We start from the raw sequence: 4055 nt of genomic DNA on the forward strand, positions 1-4055 counted from the left end.
CTTACCACTGAAGACTTGTGATTATAACTCCTTGGGTTACAGTCTTATAATATTTTATTTGTTATTTTTTATTTTATGTGTATGAGTGTTTTGCCTGCATGTGTGTAAGTGCACCTGTGTGGTGCAATGCCTGCAGAGGTCAGAAGAGGGCGTCAGATCCCCTGGAACTAGAGTTATGAATGGTTGTGATCCCTCATGTGGGTGCTGGGAATTGAACCCCGGTCCTCTGCAAGAGCAGCCAGTGCTCTTAACTGGTAAGCCATCTCTCCAGCCCCAGGTTGCATTCTTTAATACTGTTAAGTAATATTCTTTGTCCTATTTCATATATTTCATTCTTGGCCAACTTCTCCCAAAAGTCATAGTAGATATACCTTAGTATACATTTTTATGTGTGGTGCTGGGCATGACACCTAGGTCCTCACTTAAGCTAGACAAGCACTCTACTGCTGATCGATATCCATAACCCCTTTCCTTTCCTTTTACTTTCAGCTTTTCAGAGCCATTTCATTTTGGGTAAACTTATGACTGGCTTACAACTAGAAAGTTTGGTATGGCAGAAGCCTGCTGTTTTACAGCCAGCCTCCCATACTTCCACTTTACAACCATTATTATTTTGTTTCCACCATTTATTCGATAGCCAGTTATTCAGTTGTTTGCATGCCCATTTTCCTGAAAATAAGCCATTCTTCTAGCATTTGCAAGCATAATTTGTCATAATATACTTGCATACATATTTCTCAGTTTTAGAAATAAAGCCATATATATAAACTTCTGTATTATTAGACGCATTTTTGGCACTTTTTTGTAATCCAACCTAATATTATTCTTAAAAGACAGAGAATTTGACAGAAACCTGTTTCGGTACCCAGGGGATCCCAAGAGTAATTGAATTGTCCTTGCCATGGGAAGAAACGTGATGTAGCAGGGAACTCGGGAATATTTTGTGATGATGGAAGTGTCAGGTACCAGGATGTACAGGATGAAGAATTCCAACATGATGGGCACTTCATCTTTTATCTTCTCTGTGGATTACTTTAATTCTCCCTCCTTGTTGTTACAGAAGGAAGGAGGTCTTAAATTTTACTTCTTACATTTGGAAAACACTGTCTTATAGCCCCCAGATTTCCAAACATTCTGCAAAAGCCACTGTGCCTACTTGGCCTTGTCTGGATTCCATTTGAGGCAGTAACTATTTCTGCCACAAAATGGGCAGATGGTCAGTGACGGGAACTCAGATTTAAAAGGGGTAGAGGTGCAAAGCAATGCTCTGTGCTCTCAACATAACCTTACATCTCTATCATCCAGTAAAGTCATTCTAGAAACTCCTGGATTTATCGTGTTTCTTAGTATGTGGTCATAATTCTTTCTTATACTCTATCGGAACAACAAATAAAAAGAGATGATATAACAGGTAGAGAGCAAATGTGTGTGTGTGTGTGTGTGTGTGTGTGTGTGAGAGAGAGAGAGAGAGAGAGAGAGAGAGAGAGAGAAGAGAAAACTGCCAGAAAAGAGAGATTGGCATTTGAATCCATGATTGAAATTTCTACTGGCATGGTTAGGGTAGTTAAATTGTTTGCATATTTGCTCCAAGCAACATGAATCAATTGATGTAGATTTGCATTGTGTCTGTTGGGGTGGGGGCTGTTGTATATTGTTAGGGCTCTTTTTCTTAATCACACGGTAGAGAGATAATGCAAGACTTTTCTCAACAGTGTCACACAGTGGCTCTGAGCTGGAAAGTACTGGTTCTTTCTGTCCCTTATCAATCATGAAAATTCTACTCTATCATTATTGTTGTTGTTATTATTATTATTATTACTGATTTATTTAGAGGCAGGTTCTCATGTATTACAGGCCAGCCTCAAACTCATTATGTGGCAGAAGCTGACTTTGAACTTCTGATCCTCCTGCCTCCACTTCCCTGGTGTCAGGGTTACAGGTGTGTTAGTATTTCCTGTTTATGAGGTGCTGAGGATGGACATCAGGCCTTCATGCATGTTGGGAAAGCACTGTGCCAACTGTGATGCATTTCCTGCCCTTGTGGATTCTTAATAGGAAGAGTGTTTGGGGGTTGTTTGTTTTGTTTCATTTTTTACCTTTTTTTAACTTTCAGGGTATGGATTTTTTGTTTTTCTTTGTGTCTTTTTATGTTTAGTATACTTTATGCTGAATTTTGCTATTGAATTTTCTAATTTTTCTCTTATGATTTTCCCACTGATCTTATGAGCTTAACTCTCTGGCCTATCATCAAAATTTTCTCTCAGTTTGCCCATCTTTGAACTAGCATCTTTGGCCATTACCACATACACGGCATTGATGCTTCCACTACTTTGCTTCTGTTTATTAAGCAGCTCCAGCTCCTGCTGTCCCCATTGTAAGTCAATCAACAAATTTAGGTTTCAGCCCTCTGCCAGTCTTAGCTAATCACAGGCTTACTTATATAGCTTGATTTTTTTTTTCATTAAGATTTTCCAGAATCAGTGCATCCCTTGCAATTTGGAGATCCCACAGCTCATAACTGTACCCACTTCTAAGGTTGTTTCCCGCAGTTAGGGAGGACAGATGACTGATAACAAGGACTCCTGGTTGTAGTGACCCACAGTGACCCTGTAGTTCTGGGTCTTCCTGGTCAGACATTTTAGTAGAGGATCAGTCCTTTCCCATTGTATCCTACAACAGCCTCCAAGCCTGTGAGAGCTTTTCCACGACCACTTTCTAGTCCACTCACCTATTTCAGCTGTGACTCCATGCCTCTGTCAGGGCCTCGCTGGTCAGATTCACTCTAAAGGTACACCTGCCATAGACAGAGGTCTTCAGTGAGTAGTGTTGGTACTGCAGCGATCAGCAAAGACACTCATTTTACCAAAACAAAGCAGGGGTCCCCTGCTTTCCAAATCAAGTCAGACAGATGTAGTATGACTCCCTACACGGTCTGAGCACAGGAACACACCTGGGGTATGTGAAACCCTGGGCAAATATGATTTACAGGTCACTAGCACGTGTGGAAAAAACAGTTAAAATGTTTTATGGAATTCAGAAGAACACGAGAGTGATTGTGCTATTCATTTTTTAAATTATTTATTTAATAACCATATAATTAGGAAAAGCATTTCATGGCAATGGCATTGATATATTCAATAACAATTTCCAGAGCTAAGATGCATCTGTTTCAAGATTGGCTGTAAATTTTTAGGTTTACAGTTGAATTAATATAGTTATACAATATTGTACTCAATATAAACCCTTATGACATAAAATTAAATGAGGTTTTAAACTTTAAAAAGAGATCTCCATTCCATTATTAAAATATACAGTTTCATACAGAAAAATTCATTTTTAAAGCAATTGACACTAAGATGTTTGCACATGCGTTACTAATCTCTATATATCAGATTATTACTAATCACAGTTGGTTGCTTTCTGAGCTCCTTGGCATCTGAGCATGATATAAAGTCATCAGGTAGATTTTAATGGTAATGTTTTTCACATCTACTAATTATTAAGGAGCAAATGCTTTGAAGAATTTTTTTTCAGGTTGCATGAAACTTTTTTAATTTTTTTAATAACCACATACTTAGAAGAAGCATTTCATTACATCAGCATTGACATATTCAATAACAGTTTTCTGAGCTAAGATGCATCTTTTTCAAAATTGGCTGTAAATTTTTAGGTTTACAGTTGAATTAGTGCAGTTATACAATATTGTACTCAGTATAACCCCTATAAGACATAAAATTAAACAAGTTTTTAACCTTTAAAAACGATCTCCATTTCATTACTAAAATACACAGTTACATACAGAAAAGTTCATTTTTAATGCAATTGACATAAAGATGTTTGCACAAGCGTTTGTAATCTCTATATATCTGATTATTACTAGTGACAGTCGGTTACTTTCTGAGCTCCTTGGCATCTGAGCACAGATATAAAGTCATCAGGTAGATTTCAATGGTAATGTTTTTCACATCTACTAATTCTTATTTTTTAATCATTTTTTTTTATTTTTAATAACTACATGCTTAGAAGAAGCATTTCACTACAGCTTTAACATATTC

This window comes from Nannospalax galili, unplaced genomic scaffold (genome assembly GCF_000622305.1).
Source record: "Nannospalax galili isolate Female #2095 unplaced genomic scaffold, S.galili_v1.0 scaffold1087, whole genome shotgun sequence".
In the NCBI taxonomy this organism is placed as follows: domain Eukaryota; kingdom Metazoa; phylum Chordata; class Mammalia; order Rodentia; family Spalacidae; genus Nannospalax; species Nannospalax galili.